Source organism: Uranotaenia lowii, chromosome 2 (assembly GCF_029784155.1).
Source record: "Uranotaenia lowii strain MFRU-FL chromosome 2, ASM2978415v1, whole genome shotgun sequence".
In the NCBI taxonomy this organism is placed as follows: Eukaryota; Metazoa; Arthropoda; class Insecta; order Diptera; family Culicidae; genus Uranotaenia; species Uranotaenia lowii.
In genome coordinates, this window is record NC_073692.1 from 21,219,840 (window position 1) to 21,242,774 (window position 22,935).

Below are 22,935 nucleotides of genomic sequence, written 5' to 3' on the forward strand. Positions count from 1 at the left end.
ATGAATAGGTTAAATCGAAGAATAATAATGAAAATTACAAAACAAATCCTGAAAAGCTTCAGACCTGATAGAACGGAAATGAATAGTAAATATATTGAAAAAAAAAATTTAAAAGATCAACAATGATCATTTGAGAATAAACTTTAAAGTTGTTAAGGAAAGTTTTAAAATGTGATACCCAAAAATAAACGATAAAGCTCATAATCTAGGAACATTTTTTCGATATGTACATAGCCATTATATTATCCCTCATTAAAAAAGCCGGCACACTCTAAATTAAGCCTTGACTTCAATCATGAGTTCTCTTTAATTCAACGCCATTAGCATAAGAGGTGAATGTCTGCGGTGATGATTTGATTTGAGACCACAGTACACAAGGGTTAATGGGCCTAAAAAGCGATAAAAATTGATTGTGGACGAACGATAAACGATAGACATTTGATGTCTTAACAACATTCTTATATATTTTTATGAACTTTGGTCAAAGTGATTTTTACATTTGGAAGGGAAATAAAAAAAATTCTTAAAATAATTAATTTAAAAACTTGATATCTTCACAAAAGTTGAGGGCCTTATTGTTTTCAGAAATTCTGTCGAAGACATCCTCTAGATCGCATGAAAATCAATAAAGTTTTGAGCATTTAAAAGAAACATTAATTATAAGTTTTTTTTAATCTTTTTAAGTATACGATTTAGAAACTTGGCATATACAAAAAAGTTGTTCAAATTGTTGAAAACCATAATATTGTGCAACATGTCAAATATACATTTCCACTGAGAAAGGAGATGTATATTTCAAAGTATCCAGAATAATGCCTTTTTCAGTAAGTTATAACCTTAAGAGTTTGGCCGAGTTCATATAATTTTTTGAACGGATTTGGTTGGTCGAGTTATTGTGTTGATTTAAAGTTTTTTTTTTTATATTTTTTATCTAAATTCATTTTTTCTGATGATGGCTGAAATTATCCAGTAGGCCGAAACGTAAAAGAATTGTTATTATTTGATACGACACTCACCGAAAAATATCCATTTGAAATGATAACAACAACTGGCGGTGATAAAAACTCGTAAACAGGTATTGTCAAAGTTTTAAACTTTTCATTTAATTATGGCGGTTGAATAAGGTTATTAAAGAGTTACAAGCTCTCTCTAAAAACTCAAAACTGATGCAAAACCCTCAAAAATAATCTCAAATTCATAACTTTGCTACAGTTTTTTTTAACTTTCTTACTTATTGATGAAAATTAATTTTTGATTACATATTTACGATTCTGAATCCAGTTTAGAGCTCTTGATATATAGTTTGAATCAACATTAGAAATAAGAAAATAAAAGCTTTTTTGGAATACCGTTTCAAATATGATTTTGCATTTCATTCAAAACTCGATTCATGATTTTGCGAACTAATATTTATTTTTAATGATTAAATAATAATTTTCCGATAATAAAAATAAAAAAAAGGATCCAATATGATTTTTCAGTTTCAGAGTTCTTTATTATCATTGCTTTGTAGAATACAATCAAACCTAACAAAGCTTCGAAATGACGATCCATAAGTGAAAAAATCAGAATCAGCTTTATCATTTTAAATTCATATTTAAATCCAGATTTGCAAGTGAAATTCAAAAAAAAAATATAAACTCAAAATTTTAAAATTTTTATAATAGATTCATGACTTGGGGCTTTGAATAAATTTAACTTTTAGGTACATATTCCAATTGTTCTGTAACTCGAATATGAATTTTTTTGTACATTTTAGAAATTGAATTGAAATTTGGAAACACATTACAACAACCAAGGTAAAAATATCAAAACTGCTATGATTTAATCTTAAGAATTGTTGTGGAATTCAAATCGAAAGATTTAAATTTATAATTCAACTAGCTGATCCCGTACGAACTTCGTTTCGCTTTAAATCATTGGTACGTCAAAATGAGTTTAGAAAATGAATTCAAAACATTCTTTCGACAATTTTGGGGAAAAAATTCAACAGTGTTTAAAGTCGCTACTATTACTATTACTTGAAATTCAAATTGAACGGTTGATTGGCTTTTTATAAAAATTTATGTGAGAGTGTTTTCTTCTCGATCGGTTGCAAAATCTAGACATTATGGCAGAAACATGTACTATTTGTTTATGTGCACGACTCTTTTGCTTGACCTTAACACTTAAATTGGTATCAATTAACTGCCTCCCACAAAATTATTGCACAAAACACTGAACTTTCAATGAAACCCTCTTTTTCTGTCCCATGGCCCGAAATTCGATAATTGAAACCAATTTTACGTTCTTCAAAACTCCTTTGTACCATTTTTTCTTTTCAAATTATGTGTAAAATAACGTCAGGAACTTGAAAACAGTGAACAGTGAATATAGACGCCCTTTTCGCCAACCCTTGACATTGAACATGCTACCTGGAGTCAATTGCTCATAGTTTATAACCCTCATCTGAACATTTTCATCTCAATCCGATGCATGATCACGACAATATCGCGAAAACAGTGAGCAACTGACATGGACGGCCTTTTTTTACCACGATTCAAAACTTGACACCTGAAATCAATTTTCTTTTCTGTTAAACTCCCATGTGTCAATTTTCATTACAATTCTATGCTCAATCAAGAGAATATCGTAAAAACAGTGAACAGATAATAACTCCTTTTGCCGACCCCTGAGTCAAGATTTGAATCCTGAAAGCAAAAGAGCGTCCCTCAAAACTCCTATGCGGAAATTTTCACCTCAATCCAATGTAGAATATCGTCCAAATCGCAAAAACATTAAAGTTGGGTATGGACTACTCCTTCAGCCGACTTCTGATCCACAATTCAAAACTTGAAATCGATTGCTCGTCCTTCAAAACACTCATGTGCTAATTTTCATCACAATACGAACTATAATAACGCCAATATCGCAAAAACATTAATCAGTGGATATGGACGACCCCTTTGGCCGACCCCTTACCCTAAATTTGATAACTGCAATCGATTGCTCGTCTTTTAAAACTCTCATGTGCAAATTTTCAACACAATCAGACGAAAAATAACGCCAATATCGCGAAAACATTATTTGTCTTGTATGGACGACCCCTTTCAGAAGGGGTCATCCAAAAATCTGAAAACATTTTTCATCTTTCCTGAACCTAATGAGTATCCATGCCAAATTTCAGACCTCTAGCTCTTAAGACGGCTGGGTCTATAGAGGACAAACAAACAAACAAACAAACAAACATACAGATAATTGCTTTTTATATATATAGATAGATTTCATAACAGAGAATTTCGATTAAAGTAAGCTCATTATCACGAAAATTACAAATTTTCAGCAGAATTTGAGTTTATTTTGCAAGATTTGTTTATTGAAAATCTCATCACTAATCACTAATCACTAATCGTACTTCCACAGCCAGAACTTATGTCTGAGTCCCAAAGAATAATAAGCGTGTATTATTATTCTTCTTGCCTTTGTTCATGTTTTGGATCATTTTAACATCAACACATCAAAATGATCAAAAACATAAAATGGTTGGGCCTACCATGGAGCAGAGAACGCAGAGAAATCTGGAACACAGGAACAGGAAGAAACGTGGACCACCAGTACCATACGTTTCAAAGGGGATTGTTGAAAGCATGCTAAGAAAAATGCTCCGTGATGAAAATACCATGCTAAATGTAATGTAACTTCACCAATCACTAGAGCCATTCTTCATGGGCTGGAAATGATTTATTTGGTACACAGAAATCACAAAACTTGAAACTAAAATTCTTTTTGAAAATTTGATTTATTTGATGAAAGATTATTAAAAATTTACTTGTATTTTTCTGCGTTGAACTGTTTTGGATTTCAGTGTACAATCATTTCTGGTCTTAGACCAAGGATAAAGCGCCTTTACTCGCTCTTGAAAATAAAAAAGAAACGGAGACATTAATAGAACATTAAACCTTTCGAGGTCTGTTAAGAGCTCGAAAGGTTCTACAAATATTTTACCCTTTTAAAAGCACTTGATAGTGAGATTACTTCGAAACCTTTCTGCAAACGATGAACTTTCATTTTTGAAAGTAAAAAATACTAAAAATGTAAATCTTATATGATTCAGAAAAAAAACATGAAAATGCAAACATTCAAAACCGTGAACTAGTACATAAGTGAGAAAAACATAAAGGCGAAAGATTGGAATAAAGCTCCATCCTTTTCTTCTACCTTAAACTAAAGCACAATCACAAAAATAAATCCATCTATCCCTACAGTTTCAATTCGATTTCATTTCGACATGGACAGTCGAGACTATTTAGACAATCCCAACGCAGGAGCGTACGCAACGCCAAACGCGCCAGTATACCTTCATTCTGTGTGAATCGAATAAGTTTTAGAAAAAAAAAACACAACCAAACTTGTCACATTACTAAGAGCGAAGAAATGATGATAAAATTGAAGCTGAGATTATTCTACCCCTGGATTTTGAATATACGGTTCTCTGATTCTCAGCCCAGCAATCGCGAATATGTCTCGACGTCTAGTTTGCACACCTTTCCTGCTCCCACAAACACAGGTGTTACATTACGAATAGATAATTTTTATTTTAGATACCGACAATCAAAGTTTGCTTCTCCTTAAGTCCTCCCCTCTTTCCCAAGTACTATTTTCCTCCTGCTTTATCTAGTAACACATGTTGGTAGGAAATTTTAGTGTTGTGAAGGAAAATCACACAGTCTACATCTCTCCCTCTACATCATTGAAAATTATTGATTGGTGGTCCTAATGTAGCAGAATAAGACAAACAGACATACTTTTTTATGCAACGCTGAATAAAGAAAGTTACCTTCGTCATGGGGGAGAAAAAAAATAGATAGAGAAAAACACATGTGATTTGAAACCTTCTCACCGGGTTTCTGCTGTTGGTGTCCTTCGCTTGCTTCGATTGGTTTGGCTCGTGTTGGCTTGTACAGACGCGTCCATTGATTCGATTTTTCACCAAAATTAAATTCATTAAGTTTGATTGGAATCTTTTCACTAAAACGAGGGCTTCTCACAATGTTTCTTCCAATTTCACTTGCAATTTTTCGAAATGCAGTAACTATTCTTAACTTTCACTTCCACTCTTCATGAGGCGGCTTCATATTCAGGCAATCGAGAATCGAGAAGTTAACGCGGACGGATCGAACCAAAAACTTGACCGTTCAACACGACACACAGAACGAGACTCCATTTGTTTATTGAAAATCTCATTTATAAAAAATTGGCCACAGAATTTTAGTTAAGACATTGATTTATAAAACAATATTTGCTTAATATGAAACATGTAATTTAAACTTTCGAAATCCGCAAAGAATTCCATAATCTTTGCTGTTTTTTCAATATTATAATATTAAAAAATCAAATATTGCAGTGATTTTTAGAGGAAAATTTGATATAAAAATTTCAAATTTGGGTCGAGATTGCAGTAATAAGATTTTTGCGTAAAATTTTGATCTCTTATCTTCAAAAGTAAACGTTTGAAAATATGGTTTTTGCCAATGTGCGACAGTTAAAATTTTAAAATTTTCTCAATGGTTCGGTAGCTTTAACGATTTCTATTGGAACATAAATCGAGTTTTTTTTTAATAAATTGACGGATTTAAAAAAAAGTTTTAAATGCTAAATTCAAATGACGTAACTCTATCAGATTCTAAAGCTGATTCAAAGATGTTAACCATCGATGAAAGTATGTTTGTATTTTGTTACAAAAAAATGAAGGCTTAACATATTCAGCAATCTACTGTAAATATTTTGGGACAAATTTTCAAAAGTAACTTTTTTATTTGATGTATAAATAATGTTGAAGAACTTTAATATGAATAGTGAAATAGATATAAATTTCTTTTATTCACGAATTTTGTTAGCGAAAAATATCATTAGAATTCATTTTTCGAAAAAATGTCCAACGAACCCTTTCTCCTCTTTTTAAGTTGTCCTTCTTACGGTTTTGATTCAAACTTAAAATTGCAAATACAGATTTAAAAATTCTTTTAAAAAGCTTGATAGAGACTTCAAGCTCCAAATCAATTATTTTGTTTTTTTCGCAAGTTATAACCTTAACCTGAAATATAGCTTATACTTGGAAGACTGTCGCCGACCCTAGCCTAGAGTATAGTATAGTCTTCTAAGCCAGAAGTCATGCGATCGAGTCTCAGTCACGGCATACAAAGTACTATTTCGGTGGACTAGTGATGTTAGCATAAGTAAGATGCTAGCCATTATATCCTTGAAAGATTTACGCTTCAGTCTTAAGAAGAATTTAGATCTCTTCAAAGAAACATGGTGTTTCACTGAGATCCTATAGGTGTGTGTTCGTTAAAAAAAAGAAAAAATACTCACGTATTCCTAATTATAAACATAAAATATTTTGTAATTACCTATACGTAATTAATTTCAAATTGAAAACTGACTTTAAAATAATTTTTTTATTTTGAAATACTCAAATCAGTATCGGAAGAATTACATAAGATTCACGAATAAGGTTGCCAGAATTATCCAGGACAGATCCAGGCTATTTAAACGTAAAACCAGGCAAAATGCTGGCATCTGATTCCAAAATGTAGACTTAAAATCCGGGCAATATCCAGGAAAATTTGTTCGAAACCCAGGAATTACTCAACCCAATATCAAGAAAAAAAAAATGAAATTTTTTTTATAAGCAGTTTTTGAATCGTATTTTTGGCTATCAAAAAACTTTTCATGAATACTTACTTTTTTAAAACTTGATCAAAAAATTTCGTTTTGGGAAGCATAAAAAAAATTTAAACAAAGTATGCTTTTTTTTTTGTTTTGCCAAAAAAAGTGAATGAATCAGGGCAAAATCCGGCCTTTTTTTTCAATGGAATCCGGGCAACCGAGCCGGACCGGACTTTTGTCAAATTGTGTATAAAATATCCGGGCAATCTTGCAACCTTATTCATAAGTCATAACCAGAACCCAGAAAATGAATTCAGAGTAAAAAAGTTTGAATTTAAAATGGAACTTAAAATCATGAACTGATACAAAGTGTACTAAAACAAACCAAAAAAAGTCAATGGGAATACTACAAAATCCTAGAGCATAGTCGGTAATGCGTTGGCCTTAAAAAGCCGGAGATCGCGGGTTCAAATCTGTTGAAACTTACGGTTTTCTTTGGTAGCAGCAAGCAGCAACTTCTGCTGCCACGAGCAGAACCAAAACATTTTGTTTTGGTTCCGCATGCTTTGAGTCAATTCGCAATTGAAACAATAGCGGTGATGATTGATGATGACAGCTGATGATGGTAAACACGGTATAAATGTTTACATCATCACACTGTGAAGCCAAACAACTCAAATTGGGTTTGTGGTAACACAACAGTGTTGCCAGATATTCTGGGTAAGAATATCAAAGTACTCATTGAGAAATGAGTACTTTCCCGGTTAGGGAATATAAGATGTGGAAGTGACAATTAGCTATCGCTAATTAATATAGTTGTAATCTAATGACCTCATAGACGAAACATGAATAAAGATAACTCTATTCCACCACTGAAACCTGCGTTTTTAACAAAATCCTATGCAGTGCAGCCGGTATTTTTTTTCGATATTTTCCGAATAAAAAGTTTTTTTTCATTTTTTTTAACTTCCTTGTCAATCTAACCATTCCTGAAGCACTTTATAAAATAAAATAAAAATAATTGAAAAATGATATCTCAGTTTTTGCATTGCGAAAAACTAACTTATTTTTAGTTATGATACAAAAACTGTGATATGAAATCTTAACGAATCAGATGTTAATCAGAAAGTAAACCAATACATTTGTTGCATCATAATTCAATAATACTTTATGAGCATATCAGAAGTACAATAAACAAAAATGCAATTCTCAAATTAACATATTGATTAGAGTTCATCTCAAATACAGAATTTAAACTTAAAGTCGAGAATCAGATCTAGAATTATGAGTTTTAATTTTTCTTACTGTTATTCAAAAATAGATAGCTTAATTTTTTTCAATCTTTATTGAAAGTTTCATTTAAGAAATATTAAAGTTGTATGTGGTAATAGGATGAAAAAAATTATACCGATTCCCATTCAGAATAAAATTGGCATTGATGATGAATCAACGATCATTTGAATTTTGGAAAATTTCATCAAAACATAATTTTAAAAAGCGAGAACAAATTTGAAATCTTTTTTTTCCTCTTAGAGTTAAGATGTAGCAAAGAGGGGTTGATTATTTGTTTTAATCCAATTTATGGATAAATTGGAAAAAATTGAACACAAATTTGTTTGTTAAATTTGTTAAATAATTTAAAAAAAAAACAAGTCAGTTAAGATCGAAAACTTAAGAAAACAATACCGAGTACAAAGATGGTACTATTCAAATATTCTAAAGTTTGATTTTCGAATAATTTATCAAATCAATCAATTAAAACCTGTATCCTTAATAAATTCTCCCCTTATGAATTTTCTTTAAAATTAAAAGGTGACAAAAGTAGAATTTGATGCTTGTCCCGGTCAAATTGAATTTTATTTGAAAACAAGAAAATTGAAGATTGCTATATTTCACGAGTGATTATTGTAATAAGTCTTAAATTCATAACATCAAAATAATTCAAACGAAATTTTGTTTTTTTTTTCAAATTCAAAGTATAAATTTTTAAGATTTAAAATATGAAATTTTGAATTTATCATTTACAATGTATGGAATGAACAGATGATTTTGTTTTGTATATTTGAGACACTTTACCATCTCCGCGGCATTTGTGTGGATAAAAAAAAGAATTGCAATTTTTGTTTGAATATTGCAAGCATAAAGATAACACTTTTTTTGGAATTCGGATTTATTCAGATCTAACTCAAGCTTTGCAATTTCGAAATTTTTTTTCGTAATGTTCATCAATATATCGAATCGAAACCTTTTTATAAATAGCAAAATCGCATTGAAATTTGAAGCACAGGTTTTTTAGTTTTGAAATTGAAAGTTTTGAATATTTTTTCACATCCAATTGACTACGAAGATCCTGGAAAGGAGAAAAGGTGGAAAGGAAAAAAGGAAGAAAAGGAGGAAAAAATATATGCTTTTAATACAATACTTTGATTCCCTTAAATTCAGAAATATAGTTTTCAAATGAATTCAGAAGGAAAAAAATAAACAAGCCAAGAAAAAAAAATTGTTTATTTAAATTAAAAAAATACTCACTGAGAATGGATGTTCAAAAGATATGTTTTTTATTATTTATAATAAGACTTTCTCGATATAATCATCATCCGATTCAAAAATTTATTTACCAATAAATTGATAATTATTTAACCCTTTCAAATGTGGAGTGGATAAAATTCAAATCATCAAATTGTGCAAAATTTAGGTTGATTTTTTTCTAGAAAATTTTGTATCTGCAAAAAAAAATATTGAACATATCGATTTGTTTTTATGAACCCAAGTGCCAGTTTCTAGCCTTAAAAATAGTTTATTAACTTAGTTCAAAGATATTTAAAATATTCAAGGCAAACAAAAGATAAAAAAAAAACAAACATCAAATTATTGATGTTTATCGTCTTTTTTGCTGATTCATTTGATATTGTGTAGCAGAAAGTAAATATCACATGGCTACCACTTTGTTGATGTGTTTATATAAATAATTGATTATACGTCTTGAGGAAAACACCTTCTTGCATATGGTGAACTTCTTTAGTGTTATGATTTGAGTTTGAATCACATAATTTTATAGAATTACAATTCAAATTTACCTTAAAAAGTTTATTATGATAAGTCCATCGTAATATGAAATGCCTTGTGTCGAACGATGAGCCTTTAGATGTGAATACTTATTAATAAATTTCTTGACTGAATTATTTTCAATCAATGTCTGGAAATAACTTTTTGTACTAAAAATTCAAATTGGAGAAAATACAAAGGGAATACCTAGGGAAGACCATTTATACATTCGTTTTACACAATATAGTTCAGATAGCTTGGGAAACAGGTTTTGATCAAAATTAATTAAGTAGAAGCGGAATTAAATTTTGTGGAACGTTGTTGGGTGGTTGAACTTCATTATGTGAAAAGTTCTTGAAATTATATAAACCAAGAAAAAAAGAGGCAGCTTGTCAAAGTTGAAAAACGGTACGCTGTTTTACGTGGTTATTTTGTTTTTAAATGTTATTGTAACTACATACATATTAATCGACCGTCATTACAAATTCAAACAAACATCAATAAATTTTTCGACCTTTTTAAAAAATTTGTTGATAATTTTATGAGAAAATATGCCAAGTAAGGTGTATTAAAATTGTTTTCCATACATTTTCGAAAAATGATACATTATTACACTGTTTTCAGTTGGGAAAAAAATAAAGTCCGTGTTTCTTTGCAGGTAGAAATGAGGATGCTCGAGTTTATTTTTCTGTTTTGAAAAAAAAAAAAGACTCGATCATTGTCGAAATGTTAAAAATTTTTGAATGGTGATATTTTTAATACTAGCTAGCATGTTTGGCTTTCTTAATTATTTGATTTATTTGAATTGATTCCCAAACTCTTAGAAATACTTTTTATAAGACTTTGGTTTTAAAAAAAAGAAGCACAATAGTTACAAAAATTTGGTAAGTGAATTGATTCACTTAAATAAAATCGTTTGTGGTCATATAAGTTTTTTGAAGTTCCATAAAATTTTGAGGGTTTCAGCGTTTTAAACATTTAGAAAAAAAACCTTTTGAAAAAGTGGTTTGCAATTTTACTCTGAATACTCATATAGTTTCTGGGTGTTTCATTCATTTGAACCTTCCTAGAAATCCATTTTGTTGTTTTCGTCCAATCAGTTGTGAATAGAACTTATAATGTCGCCGTCGAGATTCGCAGTTTTTGATTTCCTTTGAATAATGGTGGCTCCAGAGAGTCAGTGAAATGGATATCATTAATTGATGCATTGGATGCGCGACGATACCTGCTGGTTGTGATATATATATATATATCCTTTTATTGGTTTAAGATTTCAGTTAAATTTCATTACAGAATTATCATACTTTTGAGAGATCAAGCCAAAAAACTGAAAATTATGAAGCTACTCTAAAGACTATATCCACACGGATTATAATCATTAGAAAACTCAGTATTAAAAAATATTTTTTAAGAGTTTTGCTGATTATTTCGCCGACATATGGCAACATTCATCAGTTTGAATTCGACTAATGGATAGATTTGGACAAGAACAACAACATACATTTTAATGGTTAATTGATGTTTTGTTCTGCAAAATTATCAACCAATTTTACCATTATCTTAATAATTTTGCCGAAGATTAAACGTGCAAAATTTGAGAAAATTATAGATCTTTTGATATATTTTTTTTTCAATCCACTAATCTGGTAACTTGAAAATAACTATATTTAGTATGAAGTAACAGTTGTGAAAAAAATTAATAGTTTTGCACCTGACTGAATCAGTTTGATTACCTAGCCTAGAATTTGTTTGAATCCCAAAATGTAGGGTGTATCATTACGTCTAAGCATGATTTGAAATTTTCGATAGAATTTGCAGGCTTTGAGTGTTTTCTCAAGTACAATTTGGGAAGAATCCATGTTTAAATCGGTCCCGTATGAGAACAATTTGGCGGTTTCATCTCCTTCGGTACGGTCTGGACTTTGTTGAATTTGTTCCAAACTATCGTGTCTTTGAATAAGTGAACTGATGCTAAAATTGGCATCAGGTATTTTTCTGTCCACGAAACTGCTTTCCTCTCCTGTTTCTAAATCGAATTTCAGACCGCTCCAATATTTACTTCTTCCATTTTCACTGATTTACTCAGCAAAATTTTGAGGATAGTACAACATTTGTAAACAATATTTTCGCGTGTTTTCGGTGAAACGCTTCTAATTCATTTTGATAAATAAAGATTTAAACTTGAAGAACATTGTTCACGTCAACTGATAAAACTAGAGTTCTGAAATTTTCCTTTTTTTTAATTGAAATTTCATAAGCCAACATGTTAAGTTGCCAGCATTTTCAGCTTCCAATATTGGATAGGCATTTTAGAAATGAGTTTGGGATTATGATTATGAAATAAAAAAAATACATATTGACTGATGCGTAACAACCTAGTTGATTGATGTTCGGAAGCTTTCAGCTTCACCCAAATTTTTCTCGGCAAGAAGCAAGCTTTCCTGCCTCTTAAGCCTGCCCCGGGAAACAACTTTCAAACGTGTATGATTCTGCTTTATTGTGTTGTGTTGTTGAAGGTACCTTCCTACATTTTTCTCAATCATTCTTTCTTTGGAGAAACGACAGTAAAAAAAACAGAACGTCATTAAGAGCTGAAAACTGCACGCTCCAAGGAAAACGGGAACGTGAACAATTTCAAAGTGGATGCCGAACATCAGCTGTTGGAATAAATTGGGTAGCAATTTTTTTGTTTCCGCTTTGCTTCTTCGCCCGAGCTTTGTTGTTTGATTTTGTTGTTTTGTTTTTTTTCAAAGTTGTTTTTCCTGATGTTATTTTATGATTTTTTTAAGCGATGAGTCAGGCTAGCTGAAGAGGAGTAACAAAGTAGAGGCAAAAAATATGTTCGATATTGCGCATTCTTGAACAAGATGGATTGAGTGGTTGGTTAAGTTGGGTACAGAAATGAAAATGTGACATCCAGCTTAAGGAGAAGAGCGTAGGATTCGTGGCTAGAAATGGAATTTTTGTGCAAAAGTGGAAGGAAAAAACGAGCAATTTGAGCTCAAAGAAGCAAAGAACGATTCGGATTGTTCATTGCTGATGGACTGATGTTTTTTTATAGAGAGCGCAAAATAAACATGTTGAAAATACGGAGTTCAAGATGATTTCCTCGAATCGAGTTTTTTTTCCTAAGCTACATACGGAATAATCTGTTCATTGTTTTTAAGTAATTTTTGGTGCTTAGAGCATCAACTCAACTTAACGAGTATTGATTGCTAAATTATAGAGTACTTCAACGTCATCAAAAAAAAAAAAAATCATTTCGAAGTTCCCAAAAAGTCATCGACAACTATCAAACGACCTGTCAGCACAAGTGTTGGTTCGATTATCGTGAAGTTGACTTAATTTCACTGGAATCTATTCAAACCGTCAAGCCAACGAAGCATGTAACAGCATCCTCAGGATGTGCTTTCAGTTCCGAAAAATCCTCGGGAAAATATTGGCTCCAGAGAGTAAGCTACCACGTATAAATCATAAGAGCATAGGAAGATCGAGGAACACAAAGCAGCAGTATCCCAAAAGTGCCAACATGATTAATGCATTCAATTCTTTATATTCCTACTGCTTCGCATATCCGATTTGCCATCCGACTTTTGCTGCTTTCCCATCTCACTCTTGTTGGGTGCAAATATGTTCCCGACATTATTATGCTGGCGAAAATGCCGAAAGCGATTTTTTCTCCGTGCTTCCGCTCGCATTCGCAGATGCATATAGTTTTGCAGAGTTGACAGAAAAAAGATGACAGAAAAAGGAAAATGAAATCAAGGGATAGAAAGTGAATCCAATGATCCTCTCGTCTTGGGGGCAAAATGTGTGTCTTATGAATTTAATAATGTGCTCCCAATGTATGGTTTTGGTGCCAGAGTGTGTATGTTTGCGAATGGTTTGAGTTTGTGAAACGGGCTCATCTGAGCTGCGGTAGACATAAAACCGTATGTGCGATGCTATTTTTCTTGAATTACTTTGAGAAAACACTGGAGGTGCAATGAATCCTAGAGGAGTCTGATTCCATTATGAATGAAAATATTAGCTGTTGAAACAGGAAAAAGTTCCCAATCTTTTTCACATTCCAACAGCTGGATCTAACTGGATTACTAGGAAAGTATTTAATGCAATTTTTTCGAACGATTTTTAGTTAAACTGATTTAAAAGTTTGTGGTCTAAGGGAGATCATACATAATAATTGAATTTTAACATCACAATTATAGGATAAAGCATATTAAAATCTATTTTGGTTTTCCTTTCTTAGTACTGAAAATTGTTCATTTAACGGTCTTGTTTACTTTCAAGAGAACGTTTACCATTTATTGTGTGAACAAATATTGATTCTTGGTTTTCCAATTATTCGTCGAATTCATCGATCAGGATGTCTCATAATTGTGATTGTCCAATGCAAAAAAAAAACAATTTATTCAATTATGTCATATTTATTGACATTCGGGATATCGTTACTATCGGAAAATGTACAACTGAGTGTGTCTGAGGGCGGATATCTATTAAATATTTTGCTGCGTGATTAATCTGTAGCTTTATGCAATCAGCATCCTCCCCCGTCTTCGTCCTGAAATTGCATTATCTGAACAATAAAAAAAAAGCTTAATTTTATCACTGCAACAAACAAGCTCTTCCCCAGAATCAACGACAAAATTTGGCATCCACAGTCAGGCGCGGGGGTCAGTTGATTCACGTGGATAGTCGTGGATAACTCCAAACGCCACGCTCCTCACCCCCGGTCGAATTAATGAGTGCCACGGAATTTAATTACGCGCGAACCAGCTGTCATTTCGCGTTTGTTTACCAGAGAGAAGGAAAACTTGCCATTAAAAAAATATATCCGTAATGACCGCCGAAATATATTCCGACACGTGCCAGGGCAGTGCAAGATTCATTGTGTCGATGCACCGATCGTTGTGAATGGTGAACTTTGGCACTCTGTCTGTCGATCTGAACTAGTTGAATTTGTGCTCCAGTTCAAACTTCATTGGCAGTTAATTGGATTTTGTTGCTGCTCTAAAACGGAACACGATTGGCAGCTGTTTATAAACGTGTTGGCAATAACTTTTTTGAGGGGACGCGTTCTGCTTGGATAAATGATTAAGCTCCGACAATGCCACATCGGAATGATAAAATTCTGATACCTACAGAGTTTCTGGATTTTTTTAATAACAAATTAAAATTCCATAAATTATGAACATTGTAAAGTGAAAATCCTACAAATGGGTTTCTCTCATCTGTACAAATTTGTAATCGAAAAGAACTTTTAAAATAATGTTTTGGCTACAAAAAACAGCTATGGCTTAAAATTAATTTAATTGAAATGTTCCCAGGTATATTCGTTATGGAGTGAATTGAAGTATAATCATAAAAAATTACAATGCAAATGGTGTTGAAGTAAAAACTTAAACCTTTTATGCATAGAGTTGTTTTCACAAAAAAATATTCCAGAGATTTAGTTAAGTTAGCTCATGGTATTTTTAGTACGATTTTTTAATGCATATGTGAGATATCTAAAAAAAAATATGTGGAAAAAAATGCAAAAATCAAACTTTTTTTTTTTTGAAAAAAGTAGTTTTTGGAAAATCGCTGTTATTTCTTCACATTTGCAAATTCTAACAATTTTTTTAATCTCAATCAATCACATCACAAACACTTTTCCGCACCCAATTATAAAGGTGCGAAAGAAATTTACAAAATCGTATTGAAATAAATTAAGAATCTAAAGAATATTTTTTCAACTTTGATGGGGCAAAACTTTAATTATACTCAAAATAACGACTTCAAACCTGTTCAGTTGTGTTATTCCAATAAAAACGATGTTATTTCACTGAATCAGCAACAGCAATGCTCATTTTTAAAAAGTCATGCATTAAAGAGGGATTAAAATTCCTGAATTCCTTTGCAATTGTATCGTGAAGTTATAAATTTTTTGGCTCCTAAAGTAAAAAAAAAATTTAATTTGAATCGGCTCACACCTTGAGACTTTAAGGAGCCTAAATATAAAATTAAAAAATTTATAACATGATTTTCATAATACATATCTGGTTTGGAAAAAAATTCTGCGTTTGCTAAGCGATAAACGCACAATGCTGAAATTTTCGCTACTTATTTGAAGAATTTATACATTTTTTTTTAAATTTCATTTGAATATATACTAAGGATACCAGAATTTTTCTCAACGGCAAATTTTAACCAAAAAAACCTAGCAAATTTTGGGCATTAAATTTTAAAAATTGTCAACCCAAAAACCGGGCAATATCGGAGCAAATTTTTCCAAATTCAAGTAATTGTTCAATTCAAACCTAGAAGGAATTATTTAAATCAATATTTTCTTATCAAAACACATCGTCAAATTAATAATCAAATTTTAGGCTACTTCAAAATCGTTAATATTTCTCTTATTAAAATTTACTCGAACATTTTCATACTTAGACAAAGAAAAAAAACAAAACAAAATTTCTAATTAAATTAAGTTTTTTCTTTGGTTTTCAAAATAATGTAAAAATTCGGGTATAAACCGAAATTTTGTCAACAAATTTCAGGCAACCAGGCCAGACCAGACCTTTTCCAAATACTGTATCAGATATTCGAAACAGTTCGAATAAAACCGGGCAATCTGGCAAGGATAATGCCATTCGACCTTTAATAACAATAAATCCAAAAAGCATGACAAAATAGGAGTGTCGTTGTACACGTTTTGTTGAATTTCAAATTACTGTAGTCTGAAAAGTTTCTTTTTTAATTAAAACGAACGATACAATTTTTAAAAATTTGTAAAATTGATATTTTGATTTGAAATTTTGTATGGAAGTACAAGAAAAATTGTTCGGAACATTATACTTTTTAAGTATTTCTGGAAAATTTTGTTCTCACGCAATGCAAATGAAATTCTAATATATTAATTCTAGAAAATTTTCTGGCTAAAACTTTGCGAAAACGAGATGGTAGAAAAAGTGAGAAAAAGTTATTTCGTCCAAACAGAGAACTATTTTTTTTCTCATGAAATTTTAAGTCTAAACTCGCTTAGAAAGCGCCTGGATGATATGCAAACAGGAGCAAAAAGTTAAAGTTTTCTAAGTGTAATCCATGCTTTCACTAACCCGAGGTGGTCCTTCCTCCGACTACCTTGGAATAGTAGGGTTCTTCTGTATTTATGAACTTCTGTATGTAGTGACATTTTAGATGATTTTTATTACAAATTTCATTGAGCAAAATGTGTATATGATTTTAAGTTGTTGAATTCATCAACAATATTAATTGTTGTTCCCTGAAGTTCTGCATCTTTAAAAACTGTTGGACCAAAACGAGAGCGATGGGTTTTCCAAAGAATAAGGAACTTGAAAATTAATCGATAAGAGTATCCCAATGCAAAATCTAAGAATTTCAGTGTTTTTAGGAGAATTTGATCAAAAATTATATGTTTCATAATTTTTGATCATATTGTCACAAAAAAAGTTCTCATATATAAGTGAAATCCCTATCTATAATAAAAGTAGAATTTTGGATTCAACAAAAGAAATGCAGTTATTGGCTTTTCTGTTTCATGCTTTCCGGTGAATTTGAAATCAAATAATAACATTTCTTTGGACGTTTCGACCTACTACTTTCAGCCATCCTCAGAAAACTATATCAGAAACAAAAACTATTTTTTTTTTGTTCGATTATAGTCGTTTTACCATCTTTATGACATTCGCGATTTTATCTACGTTGCAGTTGGCGGATCATTATTGAAAAACTTATCCGGTACAACTGTGTTCGATGTTTACTCTTGGGCTCGAACTCGGGGACATCGGCTCAGGAGACAACAGACTTTCCAACTTGCCGTGTTTGTTGACGTCGTTAAACAACGGATTAAAAAACGACGTCACCGAATGCGATGACAGCAAGCAACATCAAGACATCAATAGTTTTTGTATTCTGCTATAGTTCTCTGAGGATGACTGAAAGAAGTAGGCCAAAACGTCAAAGGAAATGTTTTTATTTGATTTCAAATTCACCGAAAAGTATCAACTAGAAAAGCTAATAAGAACCAACGGTGATCAAAGCTCGTCAACAAAAATGCAGTTATCATATATCTGCACACATCAATTTAGGTAGAATATAGTTACATCAAAGCTACAATATGAAAATAAAGGACTTATGAGGAATCTTGATGGAAGACTTCTAAAATCATCAAAAATTTATTTTTTATTGCTTTGCAAAACCATTTTCTGTCTTGCCTTATCTATTTATTGAAAGAAGTTTTGAAGAATTTGATACAACTGGAGAGTGTTTTAGAACAAACTTTTTTTTTTAGATTTTTTAGTTTTTCATAAAACATGATGACAGTTTAAGTTTTCTAGATGTAATCAAAAATCTTCCGAATGATATTTACTAGCTTTACCCTGTGTGTGCTGGAGGTTCCAACTTGGAACACACCCGCCTGAGAAAAATAAATAAATGATAAATACGTTTATATTGAATAAATTTCCTTTTTTATTTCCTGAAGCTTTATATGAAACTTAAATTTTTCTAATATTAAAACTCCTAAAATGCAGTAGCTATTTATTCAAATAACTCGTAGAAGAATTAATAATGCTTTTACACAGTAAATTTTTAAAAATAATCTTGTATTTGTTGAAAAACTCAAGTGGTGCTATTCTTATTTCGCACCCTTTTTCACATTTTTGGTCCTCAACGCCAATTGCTACGTCCAAAAAAAGTAAACTTATGCTTGGTTTATCCGTTAAGTAATTCAGAACAAACTGTGGAAGAAAATTTTCGTAATTTTCAATCATTCATATTTTAACAAGAAAAACACACATTCTTATTTCGCTCACTGTAGCAAATCGTTAACCATGGTTTCTTTTTAATATTGACCATATTCCCAGAAAAGATACGAGTTATTCGATTGAATTTTATTTTTTTATTTCGAAACTTCTCACTTCTCAAGAAATGGGAAAATATAAAAATTTTAATAACGGAAACTTCGTTCTTGATCTAAAATTTCTTTTTTTTTTAAACCTTGGTAAATGAATTCTACTAACACTTATCGATCGTTTATTGGATAATGATTTTTGAAAATTTACGCAAAAAATAAATTAAGGGATAATTAAATAAAACTTGTGAAAATATAATATGCGCATTTGGCACGGTGCATAATTAAAACAGTCAGGTATAGGTAAATGCAGAAGTGTTGGTAAGATTTGTGGAACTGTAGAGAGTGTGCATAGTCGCTTTCGGTTTTTGATTAAGTGAGAACAAGAGAGAATAGTTCGATAATAAACTCTGCCCGAGCGAAAATGAGAGAGATGTGGCTTAACGAAGTCGAAATTCTTCATACAGTCAGTTTAGAAACAAATTTTGAGACAGAAGGTTGTGTTATGAAACGCAGAAAACATCTAGTCGCGAAAATTGTATTTTAATAAATGAACTTTGAAAAACACATTTCCGATGGATCCTCATTTCGCACGTTTTTTTTGCGAAGGTGCAAATGTAATCTCGGGAGTTAAAAGGGGAAAAAAATTAATGAATCAATTTCGGTCTCATATTCTTTCCATTAGAGCAAGGCCGGATTAAAGGGGGGCAAAAGGGGCAATTGCCCCGGGCCTCCCGGTGCAGGGGGCCCCCCGAGGAGGAAAAAAATAAACATTACTTTAATCATACTACCTCAATTTCTACAAATCTATGAAAAGAAATCAAAACAAGAAAATCGGAATGAAGACTTTAAATATAACAACTGAAGGGGCCCCCGTGAAATAATATCTAGAAAAGTTTTACTCTTACATAAATTAAGGGCCCCCCCTAGAGGAAGCAGTGAAGAAGTTCTTCCGCAAGAACATCAAAATCTTGGTATTGAATTTCAAAAATTTTCAACCCAAAACTTTGACAAAAATAATGTGAACCGAATTCAAAAAATAAAAAAACAAGGGAATATGAGGAAAAACAACTCAAATTTTCTTTTTTTTTTATCGAAACATCTAAGTCTGGTAAAATAAAGAAAAGCATCTCCTCATTTTCATTTCATGCAAACGTCTTGCACAATTATAATGTTTATTATTATGTTGACTTTCCAAGTAATGGATACTGCTCTAAAATAGCAGCTTATTTCGTCAAAACTGGCTCACAGTGCTAAGAGAGAACAGAGAAGCTTTATGATAAACATTTCAAAATTTTACCAGGGATCAAATTTTGGACCAATTGACAGAACTGAGTTTCTTCATAGAATTTCCATCCCAATTTTTGTCTTAGGTTTGAAATCCGTATTAAAACATTTTCATCTGATTTAACCAAAATGTTACCATATACTGAAGTAAATATCCTGAATTCAGCATATCATTTTCCAAATCATTTTTCATTCTCAAATTATAATAACATAATACGATCTCATAGTTGAGTTGCTAATATCATTGAGTGATTCTTTTAACATGAATATTTCTATGTTTTTTTTTTTATCTCTAATTTTTTCGGATTCAGTTAATTGAGATTTTCATGTCTTGTGTTGTTACTTCAGTTACTAAAGTTCATATCCATGGTTTTCCTGAATTTCGAGAACTCATAGTCTTTGTTTTAGGTTCTTAACTCATTTAGATCTGTCTTTTTTCAATGATTCTGTATTTTAGTCATTTAACTCTATTATGAATTGATTTTTTTTTTTCAAACGATCATTTTTTAATTTATACCCCTTTGGCTTCGGGAGCATCGAATGAAACTTTTGTCACATTCAGAATAACAATTTGATAACAATTTTTTTTTTATCTGATGCGATTCATATTCATAAACATCCCACGAAAACCTTTTGTTTGTGTTTAAAAAGTATAAAATTGAAATACACATTTGGTGCAATTTCTGCTTTGGCTCTGGAATCTAATTTTTTTTAAATTTAATTAATATTTTTTTTCTCAAAATTTGCTTTGAAATTATGATTCAGATTTAAGACCCTGAATTGTGGTTCTGAAAATAACAGTATTAAAAGCTTTGAATTCCTAAACTCTTATACCTATATTTCTATGGAATTTGAATTTAATTATTTTGTTTATTTTTTGGAATTTGTATTTTATGTTTCAAATCTTCATGATACTTTCCAATTGTCATAAGGTGAAAATTTCTCGATGAAACACAAATCAGATGATCGATGATGAAATGAAAAACTTTTAAAATAAAAATAAAGAGAATTTTAGTTAGTGATAAGGGTATTAAAAAATTGAGAATAAAATTTTGCATGTGGAAGCTCAAATCATAGCTTTCATTTGTGAGAAATTTCTAAACTCTTCAGCAATGTTTGCACTTGATTGATTAATAATTTTTATTTGAAGATACCAGAATACATGGCAATTTGAAGAAAGTACAATAGTTTTTCGATTTAATGACGGTAAAAAAAAAATCACCGAGAATTTAAGGAAACCGTGAATTAGGCGAAACTAAAAATTAATGTGGAAAAAAGTATTTTTATTGTCTTTAATCAATAATTTATCATGTTTTCAGTAGTGAAAACGTACGTATCAATCAATTTTGATCATAGGATGTAATTATCAAAGATTACTAAACAAAAAGGATCGATTTCAGTTCAAATAATTCTTCTCTATAGCAATTTTAAGATATTTTTTTGAAATAAAAGCATGTTGATTATCAATTTGTCAGTCTGGAAATTCAACAGTCGTTATCTCTTATGACGATTTTGAAAAAGAGTTCTTAGAAAAAAGCATCAAATATTTTCCTTCAGTAAATTTCAAATTTCAATATTTTAATCTTCACACCTTTGATTAACTAAAAAGTTTACCTTTTGAAAAATATTTTGAAATTTAACACTAAACATACCGGCACTCTGTATATACCTATTTATACCCCGGGGGTCAAATGACCCCTATCACCTTTTCCGCTAGAACTCTCTTTTTTCTTAACCGATTTTTACAAAATTTTTATTTTTGGAAAGCTTGTAACGTGACTCAAATATAGTTCCCAGTCAGTATTGAGCTACAAACATCGATTTTAAAGTTATTCGGAGTGTAAGAAAAAAAAGTCCGAAAAAACATGCTTCGGGGAAAAGACTGTAAGTCTGTTAATAAGTGCTCGAAGAAAAGTTCACTTAGTGCCTGAAAAAGCTTAAGTTAAAATCTATATGTTGCGCATATGTAAATATTTTTTTTAAATATTTCATGATAATGGCCACCAAAAGTGTACAAAAGTGGTGTAAATACGTACTTTTTGAAGAGTCAACCGCCAAAACTGTCCTAGTCACATTAGAAATATTTTGAAAAGTGAAATGGATAGTTGACGTAATTTGTGACATTTTGGCATCTTTAGATTTATAAAACACGAAATACAGAATTCTTGACGGTTATTTAAATGAAGCTATTTTTAGGAAGTTTCATCAATCTGCATTTTCTGAGACTATTCTTTCACCTAAATTTTGCTTTGCACTGGATTTTGAGTATTTTAACGCAAGATTTGGGCAATAAAACTATATGCACAAGAAAGGCCATTTTATACCGGTTGTAGTGATGTAATTATATTGGCGGTGCAATGCCTTACAAAATTATGATAAATATTTTTCTGATAGTAAAACCAGAATATTTGCGCTAATGCTTGTTTGTTTTTTTCGTTTCCTTTCACCCGTCTTCGTGTTCGAATTGGCTTTGAGATATTGCCACCCACTGCGCCCGTCTGCCAAGCAAGAACTTGTGCTGACTTTCAAAAATGCAGAAGCTACTTGCCTATTTTATTTATCATATTTTTGTTAAGCACCGTATTGAAAATGTTATTACATCACTAGAACCGGTATAAAATAGCCTTTCTTGTGCATATAGTTTTATTACCCAAATCTTGCGTAGACATACTAAAAATCCAGTGCAAAGCGGAACGTAAGTGGAGGAATAATCTCAGAAAATCAAAATTGATAAAAATGTCTAAAAACAGCTACATTTGAATAGCCGTCAAATATTCTGTGTTTAATTTTTTTGAAAATCTAAAGATGCCAAAATGTCACAAATTACGTCAACTTTTCAACTCACTTTTCAAAAAAAAATTATTGTTACTGGAACGGCTTTGGCGGTTGATTTATTAAAAAGTACAGTTTTTACACCACTTTTTTACATTTTTTGTGGCCATAATCTTAAAAAATTTTGAATTTTTTTCCTACATATGGGGATTTTTTTTTATTATCTGACAATTTGCGCCGGGGGTCTTCAGATTTTCCCCAAAATTGAAAATTTGGTTCATTTTTGCGACTTAAAAACACATGTATTTTTTCAGATCTCTAACATTTTT

At 31.1% G+C, this 22,935-nt stretch overlaps 2 protein-coding genes across 14 annotated transcripts in view; both read right to left on the bottom strand.

The window, feature by feature from the left end:
- Window positions 1-22,935, bottom strand: part of LOC129746877 (potassium voltage-gated channel protein Shaw) — a 470,858-nt gene that overhangs the window by 322,438 nt on the left and 125,485 nt on the right. The window lies entirely within an intron of this gene.
- Window positions 1-22,935, bottom strand: part of LOC129746878 (potassium voltage-gated channel protein Shaw-like) — a 423,808-nt gene that overhangs the window by 106,425 nt on the left and 294,448 nt on the right. The gene's annotated exons all lie outside the window — the stretch shown is intronic.